Genomic DNA, 23,313 nt, shown 5'->3' on the forward strand with positions numbered 1-23,313 from the left:
GTTTGTATGGAGAGAAGAGCAGGGTCTATTCACACAGCCTATGCATTTTTACATTTTTGGAAACATCTATCCTCCCCCCCCCCCCCCACCAGAATGCTCCTTCCCTTGTATGTCTATCTGCAAAAAGTTCTCCTGATCTCATCTTAAAAATTCCATTCGTTCAGTCTTATATGATAAGGCAATTCCAGTTAATATTCAAAATACTAAAATACCCCAAGTACTATAATCCTCTTTACTCATAACAGTCTCCTCTCCTCCTAATGGCTCTTTCTGTGCTTTCTTTTTTCTTGTCAATTTCTACCAATCACCCCCAGCCTCTGTTTCCCAACTTCATCTTCCCCTATTTTCCCATGTAGCTCAATCTTGTAACTACACCTTGGTCTACGGATCCTTTGCTAGACCCTGCCTTACCCATCTCCTCTCCCTTTTATGTTATCTTTCCTTCCTCTACACTCTCAATCCTGGTGCAAAATCTTGACCCAAATATTTGACCATTCCTTTCCCTTCACAGATGCAGCTGATCCATTCACATTCTGTGGCAGTTCCTCTATTTCTCCTTTTAGTGTGTAACTCTCGCTTTGACTAGTGGCTTAATATAGGGGGTGATAGCCCCCAGCCCAGCCAAACTTAAGAAATCTCGTTAGGGTGGATGCTGCGCAATGTGTCCCCTGTTACAAATCAATACCCTGAAATAACAAACAGTACACAATATGTGATTAAATGATTGAGCTTTTTAATTCTTACTTTGACTATATGGTTAGTAAAGAAATGAAAAAAAGAAAAAAAAGGTCCCAATTATATTAAGCAGTCTGTTGTGCAATGTTGGAGCTCACTGATAAGCCATTCATCCACCAACGAACTCCTCCGATTGTCGCTGCCCTTCGGACCCTCGCTCCACGTTCACTCCATCCAGTGGTATACCAGCTCTCTCCATTCGTGTCTTCTCTCCTCATCTCTCCCCAGCAAAAAACTGCGAAAATCTCTCTTCCAGCTCACAAGAAAGAACAACAGCATTCCAAACCCTGTTATCTCTAGTCATAACCCAATCATTGCTGCTGCAGAGAAACCATTACATTATCAGTGAAACCTTACAGCCTGTTACACAGCAGTGAAGCCTGACAGCATGTTACAAATGTGTATTTGTCCTCATTGGAGACATTGCTTTGTGTAAGGTCCCATGTGAAAGGCTGGGCCAAAAATTGTGATTCAAAGAAATAGCAAATATTAATGTATGTGTGTGTGTGTATATATATATGACTTAAATGATGATGTAGAAAGTATGATTAGGAAGCTTGCAGATAATACAAAAATGGTGTTGTTTCAGGTTGTTAAGAAGATGGCTTTAGGCTACGGAAAGATGCTAATCAGCAGGTGTGTTGGGCAAAGCAATGGCAGATGAAATTTAATCCTGATAAGTGCAAAGTGATACACATCTTGGATGATCAAAAATGAGTAAAGCCTGATTTATACTTCTGCGTCAACGCGCCGCCATAAATACTGCGTCGTCGCAAACTCTACGCAGAGCTGACGCGGATCCCTACGCCAGAGCCTGACGCGCACCTCTCCCAAAATGTAACTACGCGTTGTGGCAACAACTGTGATTGGTCCGCTTGGTAGCATCGCATTTCATCCTACGGTACAATAGCTTCCCATTAGGCGACTGAAGGGCAGGGAAGGAACTCTGGCTGCATTGCTTTCCATAAAGCTTTACAGACCTCCGAAATTATGGAGGACACATTTCGCTTTTACAAAAAAAGACACTGGCTTCTTGTTTACTCCGAGAAAGACTACCATGACCATGAAGCCTTGCACGGGCAGGTGTGTGCGCATGCGTGACGTGCGTGAATTGCAGAGCGACGCAGACACACCAACGCACAAGTATAAATGCTTACAATGCGCGTAAGTCACTTGCGTAGGTTACCGCATCGAGTTAACGCAGAAGTATAAATCAGGCTTAAGACATGCGCAGTGATTGATTGTGCCCTAGGCTGTTTTAAGGGACAAAAGGAGCTGAAGACCCCCGAAGCTATCCATATTGGTAAATAGGGTGATAAATAAGGCATGTGGATGCTAGTCTTTAGTAGCAGGGCCATCGAATATTGGAACAGGGAAGTAATGGTGCACTTATGGTTGGTGAGGGTACATCTTGAATATTACATGCAGTTTTGGTTTTGTCAGTATAAAAGGGATTTGAATGCTCTGTGAAAGGTACAGAAGCAATTCAGCAAAGTATTGTCAGGATTGGAGTGTCTTAGTTATGAGGAGTGACTGGACAGATGAGTTTATTTTGCTTGGAGAGGATAAGGCTGATGGTGGACCTGACAGAGGTGTGTTAGGAATTATACTGGAATTCTGAAATTATTGATACCAAATATTAATTAAAATGAGAACCAGTGTTTAGATAATTAAGCCTGTTCACAATTTAACTTCAACTGATACTTTCAGGCTGTTGAAACCAGTCATTGGGTGTGGGGCATTTTGATTTTGTACCGTTGAAATTATACAAGTGATGACAATAGAAAGTTCAGATTGTTATCAGGAGAGCATTAAGTCAGGACAGGACTATTTTATCAATCAATATTCTGGCTACTTGTATAGTTAAGGAGTCATCCCTCAACACTTAAACAATAGTGGATGTCAAGATGATAATAATAATAAAAATAAGTACTTTATGGATCCTGAATGGGAAATTATTTTGTTATAGCGCCAGAATTTTAAAACACATGTAGCAATAATAATAAAATCTAATAAAAATATAATAATACTAATAATAAAGTACAAAATAATATACATAATAATTTACCAATGTGCAATAAAAATGTACAAAATAATAAAACAGAGACTATTGTACTATGATGTGTGTTCTCCTGTTGCACAGATGAACTGTTGTATATGCTTATTACATTTGGTAGGGAAGATTTTCTGTAATAATCCTGGTGACAGTGGAGCTGAATGAGTCGGTTCGAAAGGGCGCTTCACTGCTTATTCAGTAGGTCATGGAGAGGGTGCGCCTGATTGTTATCCATTATGGACAGTTTGTTTAGTGACCTCCTCTCTGCCACTAACTCAAAAGAGTCTGAGTTGTATCCAAGGATGGATCCAGCCTTTATTTAGTCTCTTTTACATCACCAGCACCGATCTTGCTCTCCCAACAGTAAGCCACAAGGAAGACTGCACTTGCTACAACAGACTGGTAATAAGTCTCTAACATTCAACATTGAAGGATCTCAGCTTCCTTAGAAAATTGAGTGTGCTCATCCATTTCTTGCTGCTGGTTTTCCAGTCAAGCTGGAGATAAGCTGTGGTCTTATTGAAGGTTGTAACCAGCCTTAGTTCATAAAAAATAGGAGCAGAAGTCGGCCATCTGGCCTGTTGGAGCCTGCTCCATCATTCAATAGGATCATGGCTGATCTGGCCATGGACTCACCTCCACCAACCTGCCTTTTCCCCATAACGCTTAATTCCCCTACGATAAAAAAAATCTATCCAACCTTGTCTTAAATATACATACTGAAATATATTTATTCAATGGGCAGAGAATTCCACAGATTCACCACTCTCTGAGAAAAGTTGTTTCTCCTCATCTCCATCCAAAATCTACTCCCTTGAATCTTGGGGCTATGTCTCCTAGTTCTAGTGTCACCTACCAGTGGAAACAGCTTTCTTGCCTCTATCTTATCTATCACTTTCATAATTTAATGTTTCTATAATATATCCTCTCACTTTTCTGAATTCCAGCGAGTACAGTCCCAGGTGACTCAATCTCTCCTCATAGTCTAACTCCCTCATCTCTGGAATCAACCTGGTGAACCTTCTCTGGACGACCTCCAAAGCCAGTATATCCTTCAAGTAAGGAGACTAGAACTGCATGCAGTACTCCAGCTGTGACCTCACTAGTACCGTGTACAGTTGCGGCATAACCTCCCAGGTCGTAAGTTCAATCCCTCTAATAATGAAGGCCAACATTCCATTTGCTGCCTTGATAGCCTGCTGCACCTGTAAAGCAACTTTTTGTGATTCATGCACAAATGCTCCCAAACCTGTCTGCACAGCAGCATGCTGCAATTTTTTTACCATTTAAATCATCTGCTCTTTCATTTTTCCTTCCAACGTGGATGAACTCGCATTTACCAACATTGTACTCCGTCTGCCAGATCCTTGCCCACTCACTTAACCTATCTATATCTCTCTGCAGACTCTCCGTATCTCTGCACAATTTACTTTTCCACTCAATTTAGTACCATCAGCAAACTTAGATACATTACATTCGGCCCTCTCTTAATGTATATCATGAACAATGTACAATGAACAACTCACCACTGATTGCCAACCAGAGTAACACCCATGTATCCCAGCTCTGTGCTTTCTAATAGTTAACCAATTCTCTATGCTAATACATCACCCCCAACTCTATGCATCTTTATCTTATGGATAAGTCTTTTATGTGGCACCTTATCAAACGCCGTCTGGAAATCCAAGTAAATAACATCTATCTGTTCCCCTTTATCCACTGCGCTCATTATATCCTCAAAGAACTCCAGTAAGTTTGTCAAACAGGACCTGCCTTTGCTGAATCCATGCTGTGTCTGCCTGATGGATCCATTTCTTTCCAGATGCCTTGCTATTTCTTCTTTAATGATAGCTTCAAGCATTTTCCCAACTACAGATGTTAAGCTAACTGGTCTATCATTACTTACCTTTTTTGAACAGTGACGTGACATTCTCTGGCTTACAGTCTGCAGGGACCTGCCCAGAGTCCAGAGAATTTTGGTAACTCATCACCAGAGCCTGTACTATAACTTCTGCCATTTCTTTCAGTACCCTGGGATGCATTCCATCAGGACCAGGGGACTTATCTATCTTTAGGCCCACAAGTTTGTTCAGCACTTCCTCTTTAGTGATAGCTATTGTATCAAGGTCCTCACCTCCCACTGCATCCATAACATGTTAGATGTGTCCTCCATCATGAAGACCGACACAAAATAGTCATTCAAATCCTTGGCATTTCCTCATTACTCAATATCAATTCCCCCTTTTTATCCTCCAAGGAACATACCATAGAACCATAGAAACTACAGCACAGAAACAGGCCTTTTGGCCCTTCTTGGCTGTGCCGAACCATTTTCTGCCTAGTCCCACTGACCTGCACACCGACCATATCCCTCCATACACCTCCCATCCATGTATCTGTCTAATTTATTCTTAAATGTTAAAAAAGAGCCCGTATTTACCACCTCGTCTGGCAGCTCATTCCATACTCCCACCACTCTCTGTGTGAAGAAGCCCCCCCCAATGTTCTCTTTAAACTTTTCCCCTCTCACCCTTAACCCATGCCCTCTAATTTTTTTCTCTCCTTGCCTCAGTGGAAAAAGCCTGCTTGCATTCACTCTATCTATACCCACCATAATTTTATATACCTCTATCAAATGTCCCCTCATTCTTCTACGCTCCAGGGAATAAAGTCCTAACCTATTCAACCCTTCTCTGTAACTGAGTTTCTCAAGTCCTGGCAACATCCTTGTAAACCTTCTCTGCACTCTTTCAACCTTATTAATATCCTTGCTGTAATTTGGTGACCAAAACTGAACACAATACTCCAGATTTGGCCTCACCAATGCCTTATACAACCTCATCATAATATTCCAGCTCTTATACTCAATACTGCGATTAATGAAGGCCAATGTACCAAAAGCTCTCTTTACGGCCCTATCTACCTGAGACGCCACTTTTAGGGAATTTTGTATCTGTATTCCCAGATCCCTCTGTTCCACTGCACTCCTCAGTGCCTTACCATTAACCCTGTATGTTCTACCTTGGTTTGTCCTTCCAACGTGCAATACCTCACACTTGTCTGCATTAAACTCCATCTGCCATTTTTCAGCCCATTTTTCCAACTGGTCCAAGTCCCTCTGCGTGCTCTAAAAACCTTCCTCGCTGTCTACTACACCTCCAATCTTTGTATCATCAGCAAATTTGCTGATCCAATTTACCACATTATCATCCAGATGATTGATATAGATGACAAATAACAATGGACCCAGCACTGATCCCTGTGGCACACCACTAGTCACAGGCCTCCACTCGGAGAAGCAATTCTCTACTACCACTCTGGCTTCTTCCATTGAGCCAACGTCTGATCCAATTTACTACCTCTCCATGTATACCTAGCGACTGAATTTTCCTAACTAACCTCCCATGCGGGACCTTGTCAATGGCCTTACTGAAGTCCATGTAGACAATATCCACTGCCTTCCCTTCATCCACTTTCCTGGTAACCTCCTCGTAAAACTCCAATAGATTGGTCAAACATGACCTGCCACGCACAAAGCCATGTTGACTCTCCCTAATAAGTCCCTGTCTATCCAAATGCTTGTAGATTCTGTCTCTTAGTACTCCCTCCAATAACTTACCTACTACCGACGTTAAATTTACTGGCCTATAATTTCCCGGATTACTTTTCGATCCTTTTTTAAACAACGGAACAACATGAGCCACTCTCCAATCCTCCAGCACCTCACCTGTAGACACTTTGGCGGCCATTCACTTTGGGCGCCCTTTTCTGCTTTATGTAATTATAAATGCTTTTACTATCCATTTTTATATTTTGTGCTAGTTTATTTTCATAATCTAGCTTCCATTTCTTCATTGGTTGCTTAGTGGTACTTTGCTTTTTAAAGTTTTCCCAATCTTTCAGTTTCTCACTACTTTTGACAAATTTGTCTGCTTAAGTTTTTAGTTTGATGCCTTCTTTTATTTCCTTAATTGTCCAAGGCTGGCTCTCCCCACCCTTACTGTCCTTGCTTTTAACTGGAATATACTTTTGTTCAGCACTGAAAAATCAATAGTTGATTTTTAAGTGCATATGGATGGATTTGGGGATAGAGAGGGGAGTTAGCGATCACATTAGTGTTAGGGACAGGGATGTGGGGAAAGTTTGAGGTCAGGCCAGAGTCTAAGCTTCTGTACCATATTCGAAGGCCAGCAATGCATGGGATATCCATGGATGGATGTCAGGCTGGCAGACCAGGGTGGACAAGGGCTGGTGAAACCCCCACCAGTAACCTTCCTCACTCCACTCCCCATCCAGGTCATGAGGTTATTGACAGGTTCCAGAGTCAGATTTCAGTGCAGTAGGGTGATCAATTTCTGATGACACCTTGGGTTCACAAATCAGTGAAACAGTGAGACCAGAGTTCAAGGACTCGTGTTCGGGGTACTGCCGAAGGATTTCAGCCCAAAACGTTGACTGTACTCTTTTCCATAGATGCTGCCTGACATAGAACCATAGAACCATAGAAACTACAGCACAGAAACAGGCCCTTTGGCCCTTCTTGGCTGTGCCGAACCATTTCCTGCCTAGTCCCACTGACCTGCACAAGGAACATATCCGTCCATACACCTCCCATCCATGTATCTGTCCAATTTATTCTTAAATGTTAAAAAAGAACCCGCATTTACCACCTTGTCTGGCAGCTCATTCCATATTCCCACCACTCTCTGTGTGAAGAAGCCCCCCACAATGTTCCCTTTAAACATTTCCCCCCTCACCCTTAACCCATGTCCTCTGGTTTTTTTCTCCCCTTGCCTCAGTGGAAAAAGCCTGCTTACATTCACTCTATCTCTACCCATCATAACTTTATATACCTCTATCAAATGTCCCCTCATTCTTCTACGCTCCAGGGAATAAAGTCCTAACCTATTCAACCTTTCTCTGTAACTGAGTTTCTCAAGTCCTGGCAACATCCTTGTAAACCTTCTCTGCACTCTTTCAACCTTATTTATATCCTTGCTGTAATTTGGTGACCAAAACTGAACACAATACTCCAGATTCGGCCCCACCAATGCCTTATACAACCTCATCATAATATTCCAGCTCTTATACTCAATACTGCGATTAGTAAAGGCCAATGTACCAAAAGCTCTCTTTACGACCCTATCTACCTGTGACGCCACTTTTAGGGAATTTTGTATCTGTATTCCCAGATCCCTCTGTTCCACTGCACTCCTCAGTGCCTTACCATTAACCCTGTATGTTCTACCTTGGTTTGTCCTTCCAACGTGCAATACCTCACACTTGTCTGCATTAAACTCCATCTGCCATTTTTCAGCCCATTTTTCCAGCTGGTCCAAGTCCCTCTGCAGGCTCTGAAAACCTTCCTCACTGTCTACTACACCTCCAATCTTTGTATCATCAGCAAACTTGCTGATCCAATTTACCACATTATCATCCAGATGATTGATATAGATGACAAATAACAATGGACTCAGCACTGATCCCTGTGGCACACCACTAGTCACAGGCCTCCACTCAGAGAAGCAATTCTCTACCACCACTCTCTGGCTTCTTCCATCGAGCCAATGTCTAATCCAATTTACCACCTCTCCATGTATACCTAGCAACTGAATTTTCCTAACTAACCTCCCATGCGGGACCTTGTCAAACGCCTTACTGAAGTCCATGTGGACAATATCCACTGCCTTCCCTTCATCCACTTTCCTGGTAACCTCCTCGAAAAACTCCAACAGATTGGTCAAACATGACCTACCACACACAAAGCCATGTTGACTCTCCCTAATAAGCCCCTGTCTATCCAAATGCTTGTAGATTCTGTCTCGTAGTACTCCCTCCAATAACTTACCTACTACTGACGTTAAACTCACCGGCCTATAATTTCCCAGATTACTTTTCGATCCTTTTTTAAACAACGGAACAACATGAGCCACTCTCCAATCCTCCGGCACTTCACCCGTAGACAGCGACATTTTAAATATTTCTGCCAGGGCCCCTGCAATTTCAACACTAGTCTCCTTCAAGGTCCGAGGGAACACTCTGTCAGGTCCCGGGGATTTATCCACTTTAATTTTCCTCAAGACAGCAAGCACCTCCTCCTTTTCAATCTGTACAGTTTCCATGGTCTCACTACTTGATTCTCTCAATTCCATAGATTTCATGCCAGCTTCCTTAGTAAATACAGACGCAAAAAACCTATTTAAGATCTCCCCCATTTCCTTTGGTTCCGCACAAAGCCGACCACTCTGATCTTCAAGAGGACCAATTTTATCCCTTACAATCCTTTTGCTCTTAATATACTTGTAAAAGCTCTTTGGATTATCCTTCACTTTGACTGCCAAGGCAACCTCATGTTTTCTTTTAGCCCTCCTGATTTCTTTCTTAAGTATTTTCTTGCACTTCTTATACTCCTCAAGCACCTGATTTACCCCGTTTCCTATACATTTCATACAACTCCCTCTTCTTCTTTATCAGAGTTGCAATATCCCTTGAGAACCAAGGTTCCTTATTCCTATTCAATTTGCCTTTTGACATCTAGCATTCTGAGTTCCTCTAGCATTTTGTGTGTGTTGATCGGGTTTCCAGCATCTGCAGATTTTCTCTTTTTTGTGCTTCGGGTCCTGTCATCAGTGAGTCGCAGAGTTTGAGGCCGAGTATTTGGTGATCAGCGGGTCCTATGGTTGATCCTGAGGGTTGATTGGAAGTCCAGAAGTCAATGGCTAAAGTCCTGAGTCAGTGAATCTCTGCGATTTTGCTGGGGAAGTTGAAGGCCCAAAGTTTGTGATACTGAGTCTGTTAAAGAGCATAAGGCATAGGAGCAGAATAAGGCCTACCAAGCTTGCTCTGAAATTCCATTAGAGCTTATGTATTATCCCTCACAACCCTATTCTTCTGCCTTCTCCCCGTAACCTTTCGCACCATCACTAACTGAAAACCTATCAACCTCTGCTTTAAAATATACTCAATGACTTGTCTTCCAGAGTCATCCATAGCAATGAATTCCACAGATCCACCAACCTCTAGCTAAAGAAATTACTTTTCATCTCTGCTATAAATGGACGTCCCTTTATTCTGAGGCTGGGCTCTCTGCATCCTAGATTCACCCAGTATAGGAAATGTTCTCTCCACATCTACTCTTTCTAGGCCTTTCAATAATCCATAGGTTTCAATAGGGTCCTCCATCATTCATCTGAACTCCAGCAAGTACTAGCACAGAGCCTTCAAGTGTTCCTTGCACATTAACCCATTCATTCCTGGAATAATTTTTATGAGCCTCCTCTGGATGCTACCCAATGCCAGCACATATTTACTGAGATACGGAGTCAAAGCCTGTTCACAATACTCCAAGTGCAGTCTGATCAAAGCCTTATAAAGCCTCAGCATCACATATTTGCTCTTAGGTGCATGTCTTCTCAAAATGAATGCTAACATTGCATTCCCTTGTTTACCGCTGACTCAACCTGCAAATTAACTGTTAGGGAATCCTGCACAAGGACTCCCAAAGTCCCTTTACATCTCTGATTTTTGGATTTTTTTCCCTGTTTAGAAAATAGTCTATACCATTATTCCTTCTAACAAGGTGCATGACATGCACTTCTGAAAACTGTATTCCATATGCCACATCTTTGCCCATTCTCCTAATCTGTCTAAATCCTTCTGTAGACTTCCTGCTTCCTCAACACTACCTGCTCCTCCACCTATCTGCAAACTTGGCCACAGAGCCATCAATTTCATCATCCAAATTGTTAACATATAACATAAAAATAAACGGTCCCAATACTGACACCTGCAGAATACCACTCGTCATCAGCAGCCAACCAGAATAGGCCATCCTTATTTCGACTGTTTACATCCTGTCAATCAGCCTATCTTTTATCCATGCTATTATCTTTCATGTAATACCATGGGTTCTTATTTTGTTAAACAGTCCCATGTGCCACATCTTGTCAAGGGCTGTCTGAAAATACAAGTAAACAACATCCACTGATTCTCCTTTGTCTATTCTGCCTGTTGTTTCCAAGAATTCCAACAGATTTGAAAGTCAAGAAAACCCCTTCAGGTAACTGTGCTGTCTTTTGCCTACGTTAGACAGCAAGTTCCCTGAAACCTCATACAGGTCGACCTTCACTAATTGGACTACCTGTAATCCGGTTCCTTCGATAATTCGGCACTGATTATGCTTAATGTGATCCTTCTGTAATTAGGCATTTTCACTAATCCGGCACTCCTCAGGTCCCAGTGGTGCCGGAAGAGTGAAGGTTGACCTGTACTTTATAATGGACTCTAACATCTTCCCAGCCACTGAACTCAGGCTCACTGGCCTATAATTTTATTTCTTCTGCAAGAATGGAGACATTTGAAATTAAAGAATGGAGTGACATTTGCAACTTTCCAGTCCTCCAGAAACATTCCAGAATCTAGTCATTCTTGAACGATCCGGTAACTTACTGTATGTAACTTCAGACCTTTCAGCTTTCTGAGCACCTTCTCTTTAGTAAGAACAACAACACTCACTTCTAGCGTACTACTAGCATCTTCCATGGAATACATGCAAAATATTTATTGAGTTTGTCCACCATTTCTTGGTCCCACATTACTATCTCTCCAGCGTCATTTTTAGCAATCTAAGATTCACTCTCACCTTTGTTTTACATTTTATATATTTGAAAAAAACTTTTGGTATCCTCTTAAATATTTTTGGCTAGTTTGCCTTCATATTTTGTCTCTTCTTTCCTTATGTTTTTTTATTCGTTGCCTTCTGTTGGATTTTAAGCTTCCCAATCCTCTGACCTCCCATTATTTTTTGCTGTATTATATGCCCTCTCTTTTGCTTTTATGTTGAATTTGACTTCTGTTGTCAGCCAGGATTATCTCATCCTCCTTTTAGATTACTTAATCTTTATGACGTTTCTAACCTGTGCCTTCTGAATTGCTGTCAGAAACAACAGCCGTTGCTGTTCTGCCATTATCGGTGCTAGTATCCACTTCAAATCAACTTCTGCCAGTTCCTCTCTCATGCCTCTGTAATTCCCTTTAATACTGATACATCTGATTTTATTTTCTTCCTCCCAAACTGCAGGCTGAATTCTATCATATTATGATCACTCACAAGGAAAAATCTGCAGATGCTGGAAATCCAAGCAACACACACAAAATACTGGAGGAACTCAGCAGGCCAGGCACCATCTATGGAAAAAAAGCACAGTTGATGTTTTGGGCTGAAACCCTTCAGAGGACTGGAGTAAAAAAAGCTGAGGAGAAGATTTGAAAGGTGGGGGCTGGTGAGAGAGAACCACCAAATGATAGGTGAAATCTGAAGGGGGAGGGAGGAAACGAAGAACTAGGAAGTTGATTGGTGAAAGAGACAGAAAGCCCTGGAAGAAAGGAAAAAGGGGGAAGGTGGAGCACCAGAGGGAGGCAATGGGTAGGAAAGGAGATAACATGAGAGAGGAAAAAGAGGAGGGGAAATGGTGAAGTGGGGGGAGACATTACTAGAAGTTTGAGAAATCAATGTTCATACCATTAGGTTGGAGGCTACCCAAACGGAATATAAGGTGTTGTTCTTCTAACCTAAGTGTGGCCTTATCATGACAGTGGAGGAGGGCATTAATGGACATAATGGCATATTGGAATCGGAATGGGAAGTGGAATTAAAACAGGTGGCCACTGGGAGATCCCACTTGTAGATGGTCTCTATCACCAATCAACCTCCTAGCTCTTTGCCTTATCCTTCCCCCTTGAAGTTTCAACTATCATCTGGTGTTTCTCTCTCCCCTCCTGCCACCTTTCAAATCTACTCATCAGCTTTTTTTCCTCCAGTCCTGCCAAAGGGGTTTGGCCCGAAATGTTGACTATGCTTTTTGTCCTTAGATGCTGCCTGGCCTGCTGAGTACCTCCAGTATTTTGTATATTAGGTGACCTTCGCCTGGTCAGGGAGAATGAAGAGGTGACAGAAAGGACTTAAAGGCAGGTGGTCACACCAGGGTTACTGGAGGCAGACAAGTGGGTCACAGTCAGGAGGGGGAAGGGGAAAAGTCATGTACTAGGGAGTACCCCTGTGGCTGTACCCCTTGACAATAAGTACTCCTGCTTGAGTACTGTTGGGGGGGACAGCCTATCTGACACAGAGTCCGGCCCTGTAGCTCAGAAGGGTAGGGAAAGGAAGAGGAAGGCAGTAGTGATAGGGGACTCTATAGTTAGGGATCAGACAGGCGATCCTGTGGACGCAGGAAAGAAACTCAGATGGTAATTTGCCTTTCAGGTGCCAGGGTCCGGGATGTTTCAGATCGCGTCCAAGATATCCTGCAGTAGGATGGAGAACAGCCAGAGGTCATGGTACATATTGGTACCAATGACATAGGTAGGAAAAGGGAAGAGGTCCTGAAGAAAGACTACAGGGAGTTAGGAAGGAAGTTGTGAAGCAGGACCGCAATGGTAATAATCTCGGGCTACTGCCTGTGCCACACGGCAGTGAGAATAGGAATAGAATGAGGTGGAGGATAAATGTGTGGCTGAGGGATTGGAGCAGGGAGCAGGGATTCAGATTCCTGTATCATTGAGACCTCTTTTGGGACAGGTGTGACCTGTACAAAAAAGGACACGTTGCACTTGAATCCCACGGAGACCAATATCCTGGTAGGGAGGTTTGTTAAGGCTACTGGGGAGAGTTTAAGCAACACACACAAAATGCTGGTGGAATGCAGCAGGCCAGGCAGCACCTATAGGAAGAAGTATAATCGACGTTTCAGGCCGAGACCCTTTGTCAGGACTAACCAAACAAAGAGATAGTAAGAGATTTGAGAGGGGGAGGGGGTGATCAAAATAATAGGAGAAGGTAGGAGGGGGAGGTATAGAGCTAAGAGCTGGAAAGTTGATTGGCAAGAAGATACAGGGCTGGATCATGGGACGGGAGGCCTAGGGAGAAAGTAAAAGGGAGGGGAGATATAGTGAGAGGGACAGAGGGAGAAAAAAGAGAGAGAAAGGGGGGAAAAAATTTAGAAATAATAAATAAGTAAGGCATGGGGTACAAAGGGGAGGTGGGGCATTAACGGAAGTTAGAGAAGTCAGTGTTCATGCCATCAGGTTGGAGGCTACCCAGATGGAATATAAGGTGTTGTTCCTCCAACCTGAGTGTGGCTTCATCTTTACAGTAGAGGAGGCCGTGGATAGACATGTCAGAATGGGAATGGGATGTGGAATTAAAATGTGTGGCCATTGGGAGATCCTGCTTTTTCTGGTGGACAGAGCATAGGTGTTCAGCAAAATGGTCTCCTAGTCTGCGTCGGGTCTCACCAATGTATAGAAGGCCGCACCAGGAGCACCGGATACAGTATATCACACCAGCTGACTCACAAGTGAAGTGTCGCCTCACCTGGAAGGACTGTCTGGGGCCCTGAATGGTGGTGAGGGAGGAAGTGTAAGGGCACGTGTAGCACTTGTTCCGCTTACAAGGATAAGTGCTGGGAGGCAGATCAGTGGGGAGGGATTGGGGGGACGAATGGACAAGGGAGTCACGTAGGGAGCAATCCCTGTGGAAAGCAGAAAGGGAGGGGGGAGGGAAAGATGTGCTTGGTGGTGGGAGCCCATTGGAGGTGGCGGAAGTTGCAGAGAATTATATATTGGACCCGGAGGCTGGTGGGGTGGTAGATGAGGACAAGGGGAACCCTATCCCTAGTGGGGTGGCGGGAGGATGGAGTGAGAGCAGATGTGCGTGAAATGGGAGAGACGCGTTGGAGAGCAGAGTTGATGGTGGAGGAAGGGAAGCCCCTTTCTTTAAAAAAGGAAGACATCTCCTTCGTCCTGGAATGAAAAGCCTCATTGTGAGAGCAGATGCAGTGGAGACGGAGGAGTTGCGAGAAGGAGATGGCATTTTTGCAAGAAGTAGGGTGGGAAGAGGAATAGTCCAGGTTTAAACTAGAATTGTTAGAGGGTGGGAACCGAACTGAAGAGACTGGGAAAGAGGAGGTTAGCTCACAAATGGAGAAAGCTTGTAGACAGTGCAAGAGGGAGGATGGGCAGGTGATAGAGAAGGGACGCACTCAGTCCGAAAGTTTGAGTTGCATCTATTTTAACACAAGGAGTGTTGTGAACAAAGCAGATGAGCTCAGAGCGTGGATTAGTACTTGGAGATATGATGTGATGGCCATTACAGAGACTTGGATGGCTCAGGGACAGGAATGGTTACTTCAATTGCCAGGTTTTAGATGTTTCAGAAAGGACAGGGAGGGAGGCAAAAGAGGTGGGGGCGTGGCACTGTTGATCAGAGATAATGTCACGGCTGCAGAAAAGGTGAACGCCATGGAGGGATTGCCTACAGCGTCTCTGTGGGTAGAGGTTAGGAACAGGAAGGGGTCAATAACTTTACTGGGTGTTTTTTACAGGCCACCCAATAGCTACAGGGATATCGAGCAGCAGATTGGGAAACAGCTCCTGGAAAGGTGTAATAATAACAGAGTTGTCATGATGGGAGATTTTAATTTCCCAAATATCGATTGGCATCTCGCTAGGGCAAGGGGTTTAGATGCAGTGGAGTTTGTTAGGTGTGTTCAGGAAGGTTTCTTGATACAGTATGTAGATAAGCCTACAAGAGGAGAAATGGTACTTGATTTGGTATTGAGAAATGAACCTGGTCAGGTGTCAGATCTCTCAGTGGGAGAGCATTTTGGAGAAAGTGATCATGACTCTATCTCCTTTACAAAAGCATTGGAGAGAGATAGGAACAGACAAGTTAGGAAAGCATTCAACTGGAGTAAGGGGAATTATGAGGCTATCAGGCAGGAAATTGGAAGCTTAAATTGGGAACAGATGTTCTCAGGGAAAAGTATGGAAGAAATGTGGCAAATGTTCAGGGGATATTTGTGTGGTGATCTGCATAGGTATGTTCCAGTAAGACAGGGAAGTTATGGTAGGGTACATCAACTGTGGTGTACAAAGTCTGTAATAAATTAGGAGAGCCAGAGGGGCCATGAGAAGGCCTTGGCGGGCAGGACTAAGGAAAACCCTAAGGCATTGTACAAGTATGTGAAGAGCAAGAGGATGCGGTGTGAAAGAATAGGACCTATCAAGTGTGACAGTGGGAAAGTATGTATGGAACCGGAGGAAATAGCAGAGGTACTTAATGAATACTTTACTTCAGTATTTCCACCGAGATGCAGCATGGAGCATCATAGGAAGTCATTCCTGCCTGTGGCCATCAAACTTTACAACTCCTCCCTTGGAGGATCAGACACCCTGTGCTGATAGGCTGGTCCTGGACTTACTTCATAGTTTACTGGCATAATTTACATATTACGATTTAACTATTTATGGTTCTATTACTACTTTTTATTTATGGTGCAACTGTAACGAAAACCAATTTCCCCCAGGATCAATAAAGCATGACTATGACTATTCGCTATGGAAAAGGATCTTGGTGATTGCAGTGATGACTTACAGCAGACTGAAAAGCTAGGACATATAGATGTTAAGAAAGAGGATGTGCTGGAGCTTTTGGAAATTATCAAGTTAGATAAATCGCCGGGACCGAATGAGATGTACCCCAGGCTACTGTGGGAGGCGAGGGTGGAGATTGTTGAGCCTTTGGCGATGATCTTTGCATCATCAATGGGAACGGGAGAGGTTCCGGAGGATTGGAGGGTTGCGGATGTTGTTCCTTTATTCAAGAAAGGGAATAGAGATAGCCCAGGAAATTATAGACCAGTGAGTCTATAATTATAGACCAGTAAGTTGATGGAGAAGGTCCTGAGAGGCAGGATTTGCCAACATTTGGAGAGGTATAATATGATTAAGAATAGCTAGCGCGGCTTTGTCAAGAGCAGGTCATGCCTTACGGGCCTGATAGAATTTTTTGAGGATGTGACTAAACACATTGATGAAGGAAGAGTAGTAGATGTAGTGTATCTGGATTTCAGCAAAGCATTTGATAAGGTACCCCATGCGAGGCTTATTGAGAAACTAAGGAGGCATAGGATCCAAGGGCACATTGATTTGTGGATGCAGAACTGGCTTGCCCACAGAAGGCAAAGAGTGGTTGTAGACGGGTTATATTCTGCATGGAGGTTGGTCACCAGTGGAGTGCCTCAGGGATCTGTTCTGGGACCCTTACTCTTCGTGATTTTTATAAATGACCTGGATGAGGAAGTGGAGGGATGGGCTAGTAAGTTTGCTGCTGACACAAAGGTTGGAGGTGTTGTGGGTAGTGTGGAGGGCTGTCAGAGGTTACAGTGGGGCATTGATAAGATGCAAAACTGGGCTGAGAAGTGGCAGATGGAGTTCAACCCAGATATTTTGAGGTGGTTCATTTTGGTAGGTCAAATATGATGGCAGAATATAGTATTAATGGTAAGACTCTTGGCAGTGTGGAGGATCAGAGGGATCTTGGGGTCCGAGTCCATAGGACGCTTAAAGCAGCTGCGCTGGTTGTCTCTGTGGTTAAGAAGGCATACAGTGTATTGGCCTTCGTCAATCGTGCAATTGAATTTAGGAGCCAAGAGGTAATGTTGCAGCTATAAAGGACCCTGGTGAGACCCCACTTGGAGTAATGTGCTCAGTTCTGGTCGCCTCACTACAGGATGGATGTGGAAGCCATAGAAAGGGTGCAGAGGAGATTTACAAGGATGTTGCTTGGATTGGGAAGCATGCCTTATGAGAATAGGTTGAGTGAACTCAGCCTTTTCTCGTTGGAGTGACGGAGAATGAGAGGTGACCTGATAGAAGTGTGTAAGATAATGAGAGGCATTGATCATATGGATAGTGAGAGGCTCTTTCCCAGGGCTGAAATGGTTGCCACAGGACACAGGCTTAAGGTGCTGGGGAGTAGGTACAGAAGAGATGTGAGGGGTAAGTTTTTTTTACTTAGTGGTGAGTGTGTGGAATGGGCTGCCGGCAACGGTGGTGGAGGCGGATATGATAGGGTCTTTTAAGAGACTTTTGGATAGGTAAATGGAGCTTAGAGAAATAGAGGGCTATCGGTTAGCCTAGTGATTTCTAAGGTAGGGACATGTTTGGTAGAACTTTGTGGGCCAAAGGGCCTGTATTGTGCTGTAGGTTTTCTCTGTGTCTATTATGATCGCTGCCTACCAAAGGCTCCCTGATGAAATTTGGTTCTTTACACAACACCCAATCCAGAATTGCCTTTCCCTTATTTGGGTCAAGCCTTCTTGTGGGCATTCTACCATTTCTTTCTCTTGGGATCTGCACCAACTTGATTTTCCCAACCTACCTGGATATTCAAATCCCCGATGCCCTTATTACATGTCTTTTATATTTCCTGGCAGTGGGGACCATGTATACAACTCCCATCGGGTTCTTTTTACCCTTGCAGTTACTTAACTCTACCCACAAGGGTAGACGTACTTCTTCTGATCCTATGTCAGCTCTTTTTCTAAGGATTTGATTTCATTTTTTAACAACAGAGCCACTCCACTCCCTCTGTCTACTTTTCTGTCCTTTCAATACAAGGTTTGTCCTTGGATGTTAAGCTCCCAACTATGATCTTTCAGGAATGTTTGTCATACTTGCCAATCCCTAACTGTGCTACAAAATCATATAGACAAATAAGCAAGCGTAAAAAGTTCAAAGTTGAAAAGTTCAAAGTAAATTTATTAACAAAGTACACATATGTCACCAGATACAACACTGAGATTCATTTTTTGTGGTATACTCAATAAAACCATAATAGGATCAATAGAAGACCACACCAACTTGGGCGTTTAACCAGAGTATAAGAACAAACTGCTGTTACAAAAAAAAAGTAATAATAACAACAACTAAAGAAGCAATAAATATTGTGAACATACAATGAAAAAAGTAAGTCCATAGGTTGTGAGAGCATTTCGATGATGGCCAGGTGGCAACTCTCAGACATCTCAACTTCAAAGTGAAGTTATCCTCTTAAACTTGATGGTAGAGGGTCAGGGCCGGATTATGCTAGTGTGGGGCCTGTAGCATATGTTATAAAGGGGTCCTAAATTTTTTTTAAAATGCACATAAGTATTAAAACATAAATTATTTACTTGAATAGTAAAGTAATTCATTTTTTTTCATTTGCTATACAGCCAGATAATACGACAAATGTCTGACACTTCAGTGATAGTATTACTTACATGTAGGTATCAATTTCAACTGTCAAAAGTAACAAAACTACAATTTGAAAGTTAGATTTTCTGGACTTAGCATGAGCAAATTTGTTGATGATTCTGGAAATGTCTATTTCACGCACAAGTTCATGTTCAATGCTCATTAGGGTGAGATTGTTCAATCTGTTTTGACCCATGGTGCTCCTTAGTTCATTTTTAATCCTTTTCAGTTTTGAAAATGAGGAATGAACTGGGTCACATAAAACTGTTGAGTTGTACATCCCTTGTCGCAGGCTCACCGCGGCGCCGCTGGAGGTGTGGCGTAACAGCACACGCTGCAGCGGCTTGGGAACATGGGAGATAGCACAGAGGTCACCACGACACAGCAAGGAGCCAACACACGCCTGCACACACATACCGTACCATGCAGCATGCAGCTCCCCTGACATGAAAACAACAGCGTTGCCAGATTGTCGTTGTTGTGAGGTGGATGAAATCACAGAGCATTGCGTTACCGGTAGGTACAAGGCAGTTTCTTTATTTGACAAAACAAGGTTACAGCAGGCAGAGACCCCTGGCAGAACAGGTCTTACCGCCTTTTGATTGAAGCTCGATATTTATTTGCTAAACACAAAGGACAGTTCATAGTTACAAGTATAGACAATTCTTTGAAGTTTTCACATCTTATGATTAAATTCATTCTACCGTTGCCAGTATGCCTAAACTGGCATTCGTGGCCTTTAGGGATGCAAGTTAAAATCCATAATACATTATTTGCTACGTTACATGCTAATATAGAGGATAATTCATATTCAAAAAGCATCGATATGGTTTCTTCGCAACTACCTGTCAGAGGCTCCAGAGATGCATTGTTACAAATGAAACTGGATTCACAGCTTTTAGGAAATGCATTGTTATGAACTCAATCCACAGTACTTTGTCAAAGAACAAAAGACTGATGGCTGAAGTCATTTATTTAAGTGTAAATGAATCGTCTACCCAAAACTCACTCTAACACTCATGAAGAATACAGTGGGATGCCGATTTCACCAGACTGCAGTTTGCAAGCATTTAGTGCGGGCGGGGCCCATAGCATATACTACTTTTGCTATTAGGTTAATCCAGCCCTGTAGAGGGTTAATATTTGTTCCTGAAGCTGGTGGTGTGAGCCCTAAGGCTCCTGTACCTTCGCCCTGATGGTGGCAGTGAGAAGAGAATACAACTTGGGTGGTGGGGATGCCTGATGATGGATGTTGCTTTCTTGCAACAATGCTTCGATTAAATGTGCTCAGTGGTGGGGAGAGCTTTACTTGTAATAGACAGGGCTTTATCCACAACTGTTTGTAGGATTTTACGAACAAGAGTAAGTGCAGGTGCTGGAAATCCAAAGCAACAGATACAAAATGCTGGAGGAAGTCAGCGGGTTAGGCAGCACCTATGGAAATGAATAAATAGTCCACATTTTGGGTCAAGACCCTTCTTCAGGACTGAGAATAAAGAGGGAAGATGCTAAGATAAGGTGGGGAAGGAAAAGAGACCAACTGCAAGGTGATAGCTGAAGCCAGATGGATGGGAAAGATCAACGGCTGGAGAAGTAAGAATCTGATAGGAGAGGAGAGTGGACTGTAGGAGAAAAGGACGAGGGGGTGGACCCAGGGGCAAGTAATAGGCAGGTGAGAAAAAGTTAAAAGGTGCCAAGAGGAGGCCATGAACCGACATGTAGGAACAGAAATGGGAATCGGAATTAAAATGTTTGACCACTAGAATGAGTGGGTGAGAGTTCTCCAGAGTGGATGAGGTCAGTGATGGTGTTGGAGCCAGTTTTCTGATGGTGTGGAGTAGGATCATCTGAGTGGTAGGTAGAAAGAGATGTCTGAGAGTTGCTGTCTGGCCTCAGCAAGGTAGAGTTCAGTGTGCCACACTACAACAGCACCCCATTTGTCTATGGGTTTGATAGTAAGTTTGGGATTGGTGCAGAGAGAGTGAAAGTCAATGTGGTCGGAGGGGGTAAGGTTGGAGGATTCTGTAGGGTTTTCCGTTCAAAGGCACTGGTGCCTCCATACCAAACTGTGATGCAGCCAGTCAATATACTCTCCAATACACATCCATAGAAGCTTGTCATAGTTAAAGATATCACGCCGAATCTTCGTAAACTCTTAAGGAAGCAGAGCTGCCGCCGTGCTTTCTTCATAATTGCCCTTATGTCCTGGGCCTAGGACAGATCCTCTGAAATGATAACACTGAGGAATTTAAAGCTGACCCTGTCCACCTCTGATGAGCACTGGCTCAGACCTCTGGAGCTACAAGAAAAATGCAGTGAAGTGCATCATCATGCACTTTGGTGGAAGGTTCAGAGGTATAGACTATTTTCTAAATGGGGAGAGAATTCAGAAATCGATAGTGCAAAGGTACTTGAGGGTATTTGAGAGCAGGATTCCTTGAAGGTTAACTTATAGGTTGAATAGCAGTAAGGAAGGCAAATCCAATATTTTGAAATTCACTTTGATAGGGATAGAATATAACTCAGCTAAACTCCCAAGTAATATATTACTCGGCAAACACCCAAGTACAGAGTATCACATTGTCAATTTTGCCGATGACACGGTTATTGTGGGGGTGGGGGCATCATCAACAATGATGAGATGGCCCACAGAGAGGAGAGGGAACTGCTCAGGGCCTGGTGCCAGGCAAATAACCTCTTCCTCAATGTCAACAAGACAATGGAGGTGATTATCAATTTTAGGAGAACTTGCATCTCTCACACTCCTCTTTACATCAGTGGCACAGCGGTGGAAACTGTAAGCAGTTTCACACCCTTGCAAATGCACATCTTACACAACCTTTCATGTACCCAGAACACAACCTACACAATCGGGAAAGCTCATCAATACCTCTCTACATTCTGAGGACACTGAAGGGTGCTGGAATATGCACATTCAAACTTATGTCCTTCCATAGATGTGCAGTAGAGAGTATTCTAACATGCTGAATCACTGTATGGTTTGGAAACTGCACTGTGGTGTACAAGAAGGCTCCACAATGGGTAGTCAAAACTGTCTAATGCTTCACCGGCACCAGCCTTGACCACCATCAAGGACAGTTCTGACACATCTCTCCTTTCTTGATCTCTCTATCTCTGGAGACAATTATCAACCACCATTTTTTATGAACCTACCAATTCCCATGGGTATCTTGACTCTTCCCACCCTGTCTCCTGTAAAAATGCTATTCCTTTCTCTCAGTTCCTTTGTCTCCACCATATCTGTTTCTAGGATGCAGCTTTCCATTCCAGGACAGTGGAGATGTCCTTCTTCAAAGAATAGGATTTCCCTTCCACCACCATTGATGCTGCCCTTACCTGCATCTCCTCTATTTTCTGAAAATCTAGGCTCACCCCATCTTCCCATCACCTGAAATGTAATAGTGTTTTTCTTGTACTACCACCTCATGGGCTTCTTCATTTTCCACCATCTCCAAAGGGATCCTACCACTAAACGTATTATCTCCCACCCCTCCCCACTTTCCACTGAGATCGCTCCCTCCATGATTCCCGTGTCCATTCATCTGTCCTCACTTTTCTCCCTCCTATTATTAATCCCTGCAAGCAACCTAAGTGCTACACCTGCCCATTAACTTTGCTGCCTGGGACAATTATCTCAGGTTCTGGGTCCTCCTCCGCGGTGGTTGTAGGAGTTAACTTTGAGAAAGTGGTTCTTCCTCTTCCCCCCTGCCCTCTCATCTCGTCCCCCTCACCCTCTCTCGCCCCTCTCTTTCTCCTTTGATCCCTTTCTTATACTTAATGTTTCTTCTCTCTTTCACACTATTCTCTTTCTTGTTCACATTCTTTCTCTCCTTCCCTCCCCCTCTCTTGCTCCTTTCTCTCCCCTCTCTTTCTTCTCCTATAACCATATAACCGTATAACAATTACAGCACGGAAACAGGCCATCTCGACCCTTGTAGTCGGTGCTGAATGCTTACACTCACCTAGTCCCACCAACCTGCACTCAGCCCATAACCCTCCATTCTTTTCCTGTCCATATAGCTATCCAATTTTACTTTAAATGACAATATCGAACCTGCCTCGACCACTTCTGCTGGAAGCTCGTTCCACACAGCTACCACTCTCTGAGTAAAGAAGTTCTCCCTCATGTTACCCCTAAACTTTTACCCCCTAGCTCTCAACTCATGTCCTCTTGTTTGAATCTCCCCTACACTCAATGGAAAAAGCCTATCCACGTCAACTCTATCTATCCCCCTCATAATTTTAAATACCTCTATTAAGCCCCCCTCAACCTTCTACACTCCAAAGAATAAACACCCAACTTGTTCATCCTTTCTCTGTAACTTAGGTGCTGAAACCCAGGTAACATTCTAGTAAATCTTTTCTGTACTCTCTCTATTTTGTTGACATGTTTCCTGTGATTCGGTGACTAGAACTGTACACAA

This window comes from Mobula birostris, chromosome 30 (genome assembly GCF_030028105.1).
Source record: "Mobula birostris isolate sMobBir1 chromosome 30, sMobBir1.hap1, whole genome shotgun sequence".
NCBI classification, from domain to species: domain Eukaryota; kingdom Metazoa; phylum Chordata; class Chondrichthyes; order Myliobatiformes; family Myliobatidae; genus Mobula; species Mobula birostris.